The sequence below is a fragment of the Pelodiscus sinensis genome, chromosome 3 (assembly GCF_049634645.1).
Source record: "Pelodiscus sinensis isolate JC-2024 chromosome 3, ASM4963464v1, whole genome shotgun sequence".
NCBI classification, from domain to species: Eukaryota; Metazoa; Chordata; order Testudines; family Trionychidae; genus Pelodiscus; species Pelodiscus sinensis.
The window spans coordinates 75,829,710-75,843,909 of NC_134713.1; the positions used below are offsets into that span (position 1 = coordinate 75,829,710).

At 43.0% G+C, this 14,200-nt stretch overlaps 1 protein-coding gene across 1 annotated transcript in view; it reads left to right on the forward strand.

The window, feature by feature from the left end:
• CRYBG1 (crystallin beta-gamma domain containing 1) overlaps positions 1-14,200 on the forward strand; it is a 149,268-nt gene that overhangs the window by 1,441 nt on the left and 133,627 nt on the right. The window lies entirely within an intron of this gene.

Consider the following 14,200-nt stretch of genomic DNA (forward strand, 5'->3'; position numbering starts at 1 on the left):
CTTAACTGTTGGTAACTTGCTCCACATTCGTGCTCTAGTTCTTGGGCTCAGCACGGAAATGGGAAAGGAAGAGAAAGGGGACCTTTTTTTTCATGGCAGTTCCTCATATTTTCTGCCTGCAGTGTGAGTTGGGGCAAGCTTCAGGGCACCTCCAGCCTTCAGAAGGCTGCCACTGGAGAACAGTCCTAGTGTGGCATACTCCAGTCATGCCCCCCTTCCCTGTTTACTGGAACATCTTTATGATGGAAATGTTCCTTGGAGCCACTTACAGCCCCTTTATGCTGCTGGAGTTGTAGGGTAATTGAAAATCAGGTCTCTCATGTATTTAATGAATTTGTGGGCGATTACTGTAAATTTGAGTGAGTGCTCCAGACAATGCTGTTCAAATGAGCTCTAAGTCTGAAATTTAATGTCTAGGCAGTTGAGAATTAGTAGTATTAGTATTATATGGATTCAGAAGTGTCTAAAGTTAAATACACATCTCTTAATTATAGATAATTCAAAATCTTAGTTATGTTTACATATGGGAGGAGTTTGTCTTTGTACGTGTAATATTTTTACAAAATTAAGGGTAGTCCAGTGTATGTATTAAAATATTGATTACAGAAGTTTGTATATGAGGGTGTGTCTAGACTACAGGGTTTTGTCGACAAAAGTCCACTTTTATAACTATACCTGCGTCTACACTACCGCCGAGTTCTGTCGACATAACGTGGACAGAACTTGGCAGTTTTGTAAACCTCATTCTACTAGGAATAACGCCTTTTGTCAACAGGGTTGTTGCATCTACACTGTCATTTGCGTCTACACTCTCATGTCGACAAAGCAGCTTGCTTTGTCAACAGAACTGGATGTAGTCTAGACGCTCTTTGTTGACAGAAGCTTTGTCGACAGTATCTGTTGACAAAGCCTGTAGTCTAGTCGTACTCTGAATGTGTATATGGAACAACTTTCAATATTTTTCATATATTTATACAAATTCTAAAAAGTCCCTTGCAGAATGATTGAATTTTAAAACTAATGTGTTCTATAATGTTTTTTGACAGCCAAACTGAACTTAATGTTCATTGATGAGAAACACTTGCAACAACACATACTGTGCTCACTTTCTTTCACTCCACCTCCAAAAGGCAAAACCCTAAATACAGCTATTTTATAACCAGGGAAAGAAGAGTAAAATATTCAATGACAGCAAGTCCCTTGCTATGAGAAGTGTTCAGGTAACAGGCTCAGGGATACCAATACAAAGCCCAAAGAAAATAAATAGATGAGATTAAAAAGTAGAAACACAACAGTTAGGCTCCTACTATCATATACCTAGCAAAGTCAGTGAGAGTTTAGCCTGCATAGTAAGTAAGGAACATGGTAATGACAAAGCATGAACAAAACTCACTAATTACTACACTTTGAAATGACAGGTTTATAAATATCACACAACAGCACAGCTTTTTGTTTTCAGTTCTTAGGCCACTAATTTTTCTATTGAGTGCAGTGTGGGACAGATTGGGTTTGTCTACACAGCAAAGTTATTTTGGAATAATGGCCATCATTCCGAAATAACTATTATTTCATTATTGCAAAATGATTTTGAAATAATTAACAGCTTATTCTGACTTCTGCAAACATCATTCTATGAAGAATAACGCCTATTCCAAAATAGCTATTTTGAAATAAAACGCTCCACTTCTGCTATTTTGAAATAGCCCCTCATCAGGGCCATTCTAAGTTACTCCTCCTGGGGCTCTCACTCGAGATAGCACATCTATATTAGGGAAGCCTGCCTCAGACTAATTTTGAGGCTTCCCTGCAGTGTAGACGTGCTATTTTGAACTAAGCTATTTTGGAATAACTATTCTGGAATAGCTTGTTCCGAAATAACTGTTCAGCGTAGACGTAGCCATTAGGTCCTTAGACATTGCAGAGCTACTAGGAAAGATTTTTTGTAGACATCTTTTAATAGAAATGTACATGTTTATGTCGACAACACTTCCTGAAACAACATGGACTTTTAGAAGATTCTAAATACTTGTTCCATTAACCTGTAGTTTTATATCATCACCACACCAAAAAAGAAAAAAAAAAAGGAGGTGTGGGGCTGAAGCAAGGAAATTGTTATAATTTTGAGTGGTGTTGCCTAAAATGTATTGCATTTTACAATCTGTCTCAATTATAACTTTTGTTTTCAATATATTTTGTGCAAGCATTAGATTCTTATTAAGTATATTGGTTAGCCATGAAAGGTATATCCACAGTAGCCTAAATGGAGACTTTATATATTTCATTAAAGTATACATTAGAGCTCATTTTAAACATTAGAATGCTTAGCAAACTGTCACATTTTGGTATGATATGCGTGGTCATCCAACTAACTACAAATGTGAAGGCTTGATGTTCAAAGGTACCTATTCAAATGAGCATGGGAAGTTTGCAGTTAAATCTAGTTTAAAAAAATAAATAGTTGAATGGCAGTTGCAAGGAGTGTTATAATTGTGCACAATCAGGATACAGAAAAATGTTAATTTTTTAATGATTTTTGCTTAGCTATAATTTTTTCTTACTTGGGTCATGTCTACACGGGGGAGGGAGGAAGGGGGCGGATTTAATATAAGATACTCAACTCCAGCTATGAGAATAGCATAGCTGGAGTCAATGTACCTTAAATTGAATTTCTGTGGTGGCCCCACTGTGGGAGGTCGATGGGAGAGTTTCTCCTATCAACTTTCCTTACTCCTTGCAAACCAGTACTGGGTCAACCGGTGCCATTGGCATTTGATTTAGCAGGTCCTTTCTAGACCTGCTAAACAGAACCCCAGAAGATCGCTTTTTAAAACCCCAAGGCGGCAGCTGCACAGCTGATCCTTTAAAACGCCACTTCTGTGGGAATTCAAAGGGGGCAGCCCTGGAGCCTGGGGTCAGCTGGGGATCCCCAGCTGATCCTGGGCTCCCCACGGCATTTCCCCGGAACCCAGGATCAGCTCGGGAGTCCTCAGCTGACCCAGGTTCCACACGGCACTTCCCTGGAACCCGGGGTCAACTGGGAGTCCCCAGCTAACCCCGGGCTCCATGGCTGCCCCTTGGAATTGTGCAGAGGCAGTGTTTTAAAGGAGCAGCCTGCCACCTCCGCGTGATTCAAAGGGGCAGCTGCAGTTGAGCCCGGGCTCGGCTGGGGACTCCCAGCCATCCCTGGGCTCCCCGCAGCATTTTCCCAGGACCTAGGAAATATCACATGGAACCTGGGGTCAGCCCAGGCCCCCCTGTTCCTCCTCTGAATCGCAGGGAGGCGGCAGTTTCAAAGGGGCAGGGGAGCCCATAACATGGAGCCCGGGGTCAGTGGTGGACTGTGAGCCCCTGCTGACCCCGGCCTCCATGGCTTTGAAATGCACAAAAGCCCCTGCTGGGGACTTGTGTGCATTTCAAAGCTGGCACTCTGCATGCAGCCTGGAGTCAGTGGGACTTCCCAATGGTCCCGGGCTGTACGCAGAGTTCTGTGTTCCTCCTTTGAAATGTACAACATCCCCAGCAGGATTTCAAAGGAGGAATGCGGATGTGCCTATCAACTAGTGGATGGAAATTCCGTCAACTAGTCAATTAACCGCATTTTAACCTCCTTAGTAAGGAGAGGACAACTACAGAAGTGGATATGTGACAGTTGGTTCAGATAGTACCAGTTCAGAAGCTTGAATGGAAAAAAATGCTAGAGAACAGTAAGTCTTACTGTGTATGAAGAAGAATGAAAATATTAACAAACCAAGCTATACTAAGAAGTCTACATTTGCTTGGGAGTACTGCAACTGTGGAGAGTACATAATGGGGATGTAAATAGTTAATTGGTTTTGGTAACTGTTAAGCATCACTCAGTGATGCTTACCGGTTACAGTTAACCAGCAGGGGCTGGAGCAGTCCCCATCTGCAGCAGGCCCGGCACAGCTCACCATGGGCAGCGGCACTTTAGTTCTCCCTTGTTAAATCAGTTAACCAGTTAAATATAATGTTTAACCAGATAACTAATTAAATGGGATTTTTTATCTCTAGTAGATATCCAAGGCTACGTCTAGACTGCAAGCCTCTTTCGAAAGAGGCTTTTTCGAAAGATACTTTCAAAAAAGCCTCTATCGAAAAAGAGCGTCTAGACTGCAAGCAGTACTTTCGAAAAAGCAAGCCGCTTTTTTGAATGAGAGCAAGCACCCAGGCAGTCTGGATGCTCTTTTTCAAAAAAGCCCTGTTTGCATTCAAGAATGCCTTTTTTCGAAAGAGCACTTTCGAAAAAAGGCGTTCTTCCTTGTGAAATGAGGAGTACCGCCGTCGAAGGAAAAGCCGCATTCTTTCGATTTAATTTCGAAAGAACGCGACTGTAGTCTAGACGCAGGTGAAGTTTTTTCAAAAAGAGGCTACTTTTTTCGAAAAAGCCCTGCAGTCTAGACACAGCCCAAGAGAAGATGACAGGGGGTATGTCTACACTACCCCGCTAGTTCGAACTAGGAGGGTAATGTAGGCATACCGCACTTGCAAATGAAGCCCGGGATTTGAATTTCCCGGGCTTCATTTGCATAAGCGGGGCGCCGCCATTTTTAAATCCCCGCTCGTTCGAACCCCGTGCCGCGCGGCTACACGCGGCACGAACTAGGTAGTTCGAACTAGGCTTCCTAGTTCGAACTACCGTTACTCCTCATACACGCGGCACGGGGTTCGAACGAGCGGGGATTTAAAAATGGCGGCGCCCCGCTTATGCAAATGAAGCCCGGGAAATTCAAATCCCGGGCTTCATTTGCAAGTGCGGTATGCCTACATTACCCCGCTAGTTCGAACTAGCGGGGTAGTGTAGACATACCCAGGGTTACTATCAACTCTTAGACATTGGATAGCAAAAATGACCTTATTTTTATAGAGATTACAGAATTCCATCTCTGAAACTGATTAGGGCAGAGAGTGACTGAAATATCTATACCATGACAGAGGAAATAATTAAATGAATTTTCTTTAGCCTATATTAAGCATCATTAGAAAATGCAGCTAATCAATTCTGAATTATAATACAGGCTAGCATAATAATTGGTCTAATGATTCACTGTTCACGAGGCAGATGCTAATTAGAACATACCTGCTCAATATACGTTATTTCTGTCGTGCTTTACACTTCTGCAATTTAAAACAGCCTTTATTTGAAATAATTTGAATGAATGTGTTTTGCATATCCTTTCTGAATGAGGATATGCTGAGGTAGATACAATTGCCTGCAAAAGTGTACATTTGCATATTTTAAGGATATGAGCACACACAAAAAACTTGCTTGGGAATTTGCAAGGCATCCATCATTTTTAGCATCCTGGTCCTGGAATAGAAAAATGTATAGTAGCATAACCCTGAATCCCAAAGGTACCATCCAGCTGCTTGAAAGCTCTTTTTCTACTTTCTAATGTTCTTTAGTTACTGTCACTGAAGAAGTGTCAGTGCAAAAAAGTAAATTTTGCATCCAGATCTTAAGATGGTTGGACATGGGCTCAATCCCCATTAAGTAGGGAGTTCCACACAGAGAGCCTTTATTGAGAACATCTGTTCTCCACATCACCCCACTCTGAGTAGCAATCTCTTTGGGTCTCAACAGAGGGCGTGGTTTGTAGGGAAGACTGATCCCAGCACACTGAAAACTTTAAAAATCAGGAACCAAACCTTAATATGACTCAAAAGTAGACAGGGAGCCAATGGAAATCATGCACCCTTGGTGTTGTGACTGTTTGGAAATGTTGATAAATGGGCCAACAGATAATGCACAGACTCTGAAGTTTTTGTCTGGCCCTGATTGTCAGCTGTAGGTATGAAGACTTACAATAGTGCAGTTATGATCCAACAAATGCCCAGGTTACAGAAGCAAGGGTCTTTTCTGAATGCAATGGAAGTAGTCATTTGCCAAGTTTGAGGAGTTGAGATGTTACTGCTGTTACTTCACACAATGGTAACTTATAATAATAGAGACTTAATGGTGTATTGACAATTTCAGGGTAGATAGAAGTCAGAAATCTGAGTAGCTTCTCTGATTGTTTGCCTTTCTGGTCTATTACTTCAATTTTTATCTAAATTAAGCTTGATCCAACTGGTCTTTGTCTAGGTGCTGAATTCTTGCAGGAAGAGTGGCATCTGTCCATATGTATGGAGAGGTCATCCCACAGTATCTTGACAAGGAGAAAAACAGTTAATTAAGGTGTAATAATGACATGAAATTAAGTAAATGAAAACTCAGGCCAAATATCACGAAAAATATTCTAAATTTTTAGATTATGGAATATACTTTACCCCAGAGAAGAACAACAACTCAGCAACATATGTCAATTAATAGCAGTTAACTCATGTGATTAACTCAATCTGTTTGCCAGAAAATGGGAATGAGTGATAGAAAATGGATCACTTGATCTGTTCTGTTAATTCCTTCTGAGTTACTTGTTGGAAGACAAGATACTGATCTAGATGAACCTTTGGTCTGTCACAGTACAGCTGTTCTTAGGTTCTTAAATGTATCTAAGCTTGTTTGTTTGAGTGATTGGCTGAAGAAGTGAACTTGTAGGCTCTAAAGATTTTACATTGTTTTGTATTTGAATGCAGTTATTTTTGTACATAATTCTATATTTGTAAGTTCAGCTTTCATGATAAAGAGATTGCTCTACAGTACTTGTACAGTAATGAGGGAATTGAAATGTTTTTTACAGTGCAAATTTTTGTGATAAAAATAAAGTGAGCATTATATACTATGTATTCCGTGTTTAATAGGGATGTTACATTTTGATTAATCGACTAATTGAGTAATTGATGGTATTTCCATCAACTACTCGGTTAGTTGATAAGGGGAGCACTGGCTATCTCTCTGTGCCTCTCCCTTTGAAGTGTACAAGAACCATAGGCAGCTTTCTTTACCCTCTGCCTTCTTTACCCTACCTTTCAAGCCACCTCACCCCAGCACCAACTCCTGCTCTTCCCTGATAGAAGCAGTAAGGGAGGGAAGCGACTAGTCGACTCACTACTTGACTCGACTAGTCGCTTACAATCCTAGTGTTTAACACATTCTGTTATTGTTTATCAGCACAATTAATTGTATGGTGAACCATGATTAATCATGATTTTTAATCATATGATTAATTGTGATTAACTTTTTAAATTGCTTGACAACTCTAGTTATATGGAGAAATTCTGTACTGGCAGAGGGAGACAAAATGATCTAATAGTTCTCCATATACAGTAAACTTCCGATAATCCGGCACCTTTAGGACCCAGGGGGTGCCGGATTATCAGCTATGCCGGACTATCAGAAGGGGGGGCTATGAGGGGTCTGGAGTGGGGTGGGGGTATGCTACCCCAGACCCCCGCATAGCCCTCCCTTCTGATAGTCCGGCTCTGCCCCAGGAGTCCCCGATTCAGCCGCTGCTGGTCAGTTTCAGCAGCGGCTGAATCGGGGACGCCTGCAGCAGAGCAGCTGGGGTGCTGCTGGGTTGGTCCGGTAGTGCCGACCCTTGGTGCCGCGAGACCAACCCGTCAGCACCCCAGCTGCTCTTGGGGACGCCTGGGGCAGAGCAGCTGGGGTGCTGACGGGTTGGTCCCGCAGCGCCGCTCCTCGGCGCTACTGGACCAACCCAGCAGCACCCCAGCTGCTCTGCCCCAGGTGTCCCCAAGTCAGCCGCTGCCGATACTGATCAGTGGCTGACTCCAGAAAGCCAGAGGCAGAGCTGCTCTGCCCCGGGCTTTCTGGAGTCAGCCCTGGTCAGTTTCAGCAGCGGCTGAATCAGGACGCATGGGGCAGAGCAGCTGGAAGGCTGCTGGGTTGGTCCCACAGCGCCGAGGAGCGGCGCTACTGGACCAACCCAGCAGCACCCCAGCTGCTCTGCCGCAGGTGTCCCCACGTCAGCTGCTGCTGAAACTTATCAGCGGCTGACTCCAGAAAGCCAGAGGCAGAGCAGCTCTGTCTCGGGCTTCCTGGAGTCAGCCGCTGGTCAATTTCAGCAGTGGCTGAATCCGGGACAGCTGGGGTGCTGCTGGGTTGGTCCCGCAGCCCCGAGGGGCAGTGCTACTGGACCTACCCGGCAGCACTCCAGCTGTTCTGCTCCCTGCTTCCCAGATTCAGCGCTGGTCAGTTTTAGCAGCGGCTGAATTGGGGAAGCTGGGGGCAGAGCAGCTCCAATGGTCCGGCTGCCCGGAGCACTTCCGGGTTCCTGATGGTGCCGGACCATCAGGAGTGCCGGACCGTCAGATGCCGGACCATCGGGGTTTTACTGTATAATTTATTTAACTTAACTTTTTACTATTCTTTGCTTTACCATCTGTGGAGAAGTGTGTGAACCATGCTTCAGGATATGTATATTATATAGCATTTGTTGATTAATTGGAGTTTGTTACTTGCTGACTTTTACCCTTATCTTAAACAAGAAGTTTTAATGATACAAGTCTTTTTACTGATTGCAATTTTAATAAATTGTAACACTCTTAACGTTAAACTAAATATAATAAAATGTATCCCTAATTCTGCAAACATTTAATGAGGCATGTAAAATTACATTGTGACTCATCCAATTGCAGTCAGTGAAACTATTCACATGAATAAAGTTATGCATGTACTTGTTTGCAAGATTGGGCTTAAATGTCTAAAGGTGTTCCAGTTATGTTCACTTTGCAACACCATGAGAATGAAAAAGGGATAATTGTATAATAAACTATTCAGAACCATGCCAAAGTATGCACAGTGCTTTGGGAATACAAATATACTACTAGTATTGTCTTATAAAGGAGGGGAAAAAAATCAGTTCTGATAAAATGTCAAGATATATCTCATGAATCAAATACTTCATTTTTTCCCCAAATATAGTGTAATGTTGTCACTGGGTGAAGCATGTATGCTTTTAAAATGCATGTTTCTGTAGAAAGATACTAAAATAAGGGGCAAGCTGGAACAAGCGCTCATTACCTTCCATACAGTAATAATTGGACTGAATTCATAAAGGGTGAAATGTACCCACTTGTGAAAGACTTTTGTAAGGATGCCTGTGCCTTGACACCCTGCAGTAAGCTTTCACAGGATCAGGATGACATGGGGAGAATGGCCTTGTGTAGAGGCTTTTATGCCTCATTTGTGCTAGGGTTAGGTTGTACAGTGACCCTGAATAGGCTAGTGGGAAGTGCAGCATGATGCTTTTGACTTATATTATTTAATTAAAATTGGCATTAATGTTTGGTATTTATTCAGTGGGGGGTGCTTTTTTTGTAAATGTGGGCCGCAAGTGTGTGAATGCACCCCTATGGTCCCCCAAGTAAGCAGGAAAATCAAACTGCAGCCTTCCCCCAACCGGCCACACCATGAGGGACGGAGGCTCAGACAGCATGCCATTCCTGCCTTCCCCTGGCTGGCTGGAGTATGGTTATTTGGGAGACCATGGGAGGGGGTGCTTTCACACCCTTTGCACACACCCCCACCCCCACATACAGGCCTGCCACGTCAATGGATCTTAATCTTGTAGTTGTTTTTTGTGCTGTTAACCTGTTAATCAATACTGCAAGCACATTTTTATGCATATTTAACACCAACAAACCCTGGTTGTTAGGAGGAATTGAACCTGGGAACCTCCAAAGCAAAATGCATGAGCTTCTACTACATGAGTCCTGTGAATCTTCTGTAGAAGACTAATTAGTCCCTAAGGGTCTGTCTAAACTACAGGGTTTTTTTCAAAAAAGTGACCTTTTTTCAAAAAAACTTCCCCTGTGTCTAGACTGCTGCCGCATTCTTTTGAAATTAAATCAAAAGAATGCAGCGGGTTTTTTCGACCGCAGTAAACCTCATTTTACAAGGAAGAATGCCTTTTTTCGAACGTGCTCTTTTGAAAAAAGGTGTTCTTGAATGCAAACAGGGCTTTTTCGAAAGAGAGCATCCGGACTGCCTAGGTGGTCTCTTTTTGAAAAAGCGGCTCACTTTTTTGAAAGAAGTGGTTGCAGTCTAGACACTCTCTTTTGAAAGAGGCTTGTAGTCTAGACGTAGCCTAAGTGGTCTCGGTACTACTAAAGGATATTCACCAGCACACCCAGGAGATGAGTGAGTTACACTCACTTGGCCTTTATGCAAGTTGATGAGAACTAGGATGACAATCTGGTTCCACCAAAATGAATAGGAGATTTGCCTTTAACTTCACTGAGGCGAGGATTTCACATGTTTAGGTGATGGGGCAATTTTTGTGTTGATTTGATTTACTATTAACATTCCCTGAGACAATCACCATTTTTGCTTGCTTCAGTTTTGGAAGTGAGTTTCTCTCATTCTTTCTTCATGAGAAGGTGCAATATTTGGACAACAATCTGTGGAACTATAATTGCAATGTGAGGAAGTCAAGACTTCTCCTTTTTTGACATAACCATTTCATTATATTCCCCTTGGAAATTATCTAATTCAAATACCCTACTCTTTTCTGTTATTTTATAAAAAGAAATTATTTTTTTAATCTCAAAAGTTGAGCTGTATCAGTATAGGACTAAACTGATTTTTCTAAACAAGGCTGCTCCTTTTATCTCCACAAATTTTTCTTTTGAAAACACTGTACAATTTCATTCATTATATACATACATTTGAAAGATAAACAAAAATTGCCCTATGTTAAAAGAATTAATTTACAAAGTCCAGCCCTTAGAAGTTAAGAAGTGCCTGAATTAAGTTGCCTATGGACCCTTAATGAGACCAGACCCCATTGTGCACATACATTATGATAAAGCTTTGTCTATAGAATCAACTGCTTCTTTTGTTACAGAAGCTGGAAGGTATGTGGTGAGTGAAGCAGTGAACTGCAGGTGACTGTCGCGTTATTGGCCAGTGTGATCGGATCCCTAGGGACCGCTGTGAACTGTAGGCAGAAAAAGGATGGTAATTGAATGCAATAATGGAGAATTGGATTCTACTTTGGTCTCTGCTATAGAGTTCCTCTATGATGCTGGACAAATCATATAATCCATAGTTTTTACTAATGACCCCTGTGTGTTCCTAATTTTTTTGCACCCAAACTAAGATTCATGCTGTCTGATTTGTGAAAGTACTAAGCACTCACAAGTATAATTTGGATCAATAGAAGCTCTGTTCTCAGTATATAAAATGTTATAAAATACTGAGTATGCCATAAAATCTAGTCCATGTCAGGTGTCTGCATCAGGCTAATATTTAAGAGTAAATGGTATAACCATTTTTCAAATATATTATGGGGGAAAATTAGGGGGCACTTAACAATTTTGGCATTAAACTCTGCTCCCAAGCTGTAAAATGGGAACAATAATATCACCTCAACTCACCGGAGTGTGGTGAATATTGATTAATTAATGTTTGTAAAGAATGAAGATACTATGATGAAAACACCATTAAAAAACCCACAAGGAAATTAATAAATGTGTATTAAGTGCAGGGTGTGGATGGTTTGTTTGTAAATAACTGAACACTAAGGATAAAAAAAATTAAATATCTACCTATCTTGTGAGCACTGTCCAGCCAATGTCTTCCTTTCCTTTCTGCTCCTATCTGTCTCCTATCTTTCTCTCCCCTTCTCTCACCTCATATCTCCCTCCCCCTCAATGCCTCCTATCCTTAAGCTCCTTCACCCCCTTTCCCTCTGAACTCTGTGTGCAAACAGGGAGAGAACTGATAATACCAGAGAGCCTCCCTGATCTTGGTCTCTGTGCCTTGTGTCATATCAGTACCTGGCAGCCAAGAAAACAGTCATAGAGAGAAAATCCTGCTCAGTTTCTGTACCCCTGGGTAGACTAAGCTTAGTGCAGATGGAATCTTCAGAGAACTGAGCTGTCAAACTCTAACAAATTCCTCTACTGAGCATGTCCCAACTGTGATTGTTTTTTCAGTAGGTCATCAGGTGTGTAGACAACTTTTTTGATGTGGAGGACAAGATACAATATATCTTTTCAAGTATCAGAGGGGTAGCCGTGTTAGTCTAAATCTGCAAGAACAACGAAAAGTCCTGTGGCACCTTGTAGACTAACAGATGTATTGGAGCATAAGCTTTCATGGGCAAAGACCCACTTTGTCAGATGCATGTAGTGGAAATTCCAGAGGCAGGTATAAATTCCAGAGGCAGGTATAAATATACAGGCAGGTAGAAAAGAGTTCCAATCAAGAGTAAGGCTAGAGATAACGAGGTCAGTTCAGTCAGGGACGATGAGGCCCACTTATAGCAGCTGATGTGGAGGTGTGAACACCAAGAGAGGAGAAACTGCTTTTGTAGTTGGCTAGCCATTCACAGTTTTTGTTAAAACCTAAAATGATAGTATCAAATTTGCAGATGAATTGTAGCTCTGCAGTTTCTCTTTGAAGTCTGCTCTTGAAGTAGTGAGGGATCATTTTCTAGGATAGGTTGTAGATTGTTGATAATGCTCTGGAGGGATTTAAGTTGGGGGCCCTAGGTGATGACAGATGGTGTTCTGTTGTTTTCTTTGTTGGGCCTATCTTGAAGAAGCTGATGCATGGGTACTCATCTGGCTCTATCAATCTGTTTTTTCACTTCTCTGGGTGGATTTTTAGTTTTCAGAATGCTTGATAGAGATCCTGTAGGTGTTTGTCTCTGTATACAGGATTGGAGCAATTCTGGTTGTATTTTAGGGCCTGGCTGTAGACAATTGATTGGGAAATGTGTCTTGGATAAAAGCTAGAGGCATGTAGGTAAGTTTAATGGTCAGTAGGTTTCCAGTATAAGGTGATGGAAAAATGGCTGTCGTGTAATTGTACTGTAGTGTCAAGGAAGTGGATCTCTTGAGTGGACTGGTCCAGGCTAAGGTTGATGGCGGGGTGGAAGTTGTTGAAATCCCTATGGAATTCTTCAAGAGTCTACTTCTCGTGGTTCCATATAATGAAAATGTCATGTAGAGTATGTAGAGTAACAGTGCTAGGGGGCGAGAGCTAAGGAAATGTTGTTCAAGGTCAGCCATAAAGATGTTGGCATATCGTGGAGCCATGCAGGTGCCCATAATTGTGCGGCTGACTTGAAGATATAAATTGTCTTCAAATTGGAAATAGTTGTGGGTGAGGACAAAGTCCCAGAGCTCTGTAACCAGGTGTGCAGTGGCATCATCAGGGATAGTGTTTCTGACAGCCAGTAATCTATCATCGTGTGGAATGTTGGTATAAAGAGCTTCTATCCATGGTGGCCAGGATGGTGTTTTCAGGAAGATTACTGATATTCTGTGGTTTCCTCAGGAAGTCGGTGGTGTCTCGAAGATAGCGAGGAGTGCTGATAGCATAGGGTACGAGGAGAGAGTCAATATAACCAGATAATCCTGCTGTAAGTGTGCTGATGCCTGAGATGATGGGTCATCTGACATTTCCAGGTTTGTGGCTCTTGGGTAGCAGATAGAAAACTCCTGATCCGGATTTGGGATAGTGTATATGTAGATTTGGTCCTGAGTTGTAGCAGGGAGTTTCATGAGTAGGGTTACCAGGTGTCCGGTATTCACCCAAACAGTCTGGTATTTTCGCCTCCTGTCCAGTAAAAAAATTCAGAGAATACCAGACACCTAAAATGTCTGGTATTTTCTGATTTTTTTCCCCAGCCAGGAGGCAAAAATGCTGGGCACCTGGCAACCCTCAGTGGCTGGCCTTCCCCCCCGCCCTGAGTCCTCCCATGAGGTATGTCTACACTACGTTAGTTCGAACTAACTTTCATAGGCGCTACACTAGCACTCCGTTAGTTCGATTTTAATTCGAACTAATGGTGCGCTTAGTTCGAACTAGGTAATCCTCATTCCACGAGGATTAAGCCTAGTTCGAATTTACTAGTTCGAATTAAGGGCTGTGTAGACCCTTAATTCGAACTAGTGGGAGGCTAGCCCTCCCCAGGTTTCCCTGGTGGCCACTCTGGCCAACACCAGGGAAACTCGTCTGCCCCCCTCCCGGCCCCGGACGCCTTAAAGGGGCACGGACTGGCTACGGTGCCCATGCCAGGTGCAAGCCTGCCAGCACCCAGCCAGCAGACCCTGCACCTGGCACGGCTCGAGCCACCCACCCGATGCCCCCCAGCCCTCCCCCTCTTCCCGGGACCAGGCTGGTGGCTCCCGGGAGCTTGCCCGGGACCGCAAGAGGCGGGCACCTGCCTGGGCTAGTGCGGACATCGTGGACCTCGTCCACGACCTCCGCACTAGGCACAGGAAGGTGGCCAGCTAGGGCAGGAGAGCTGCCAGCCTGGCCACCCAG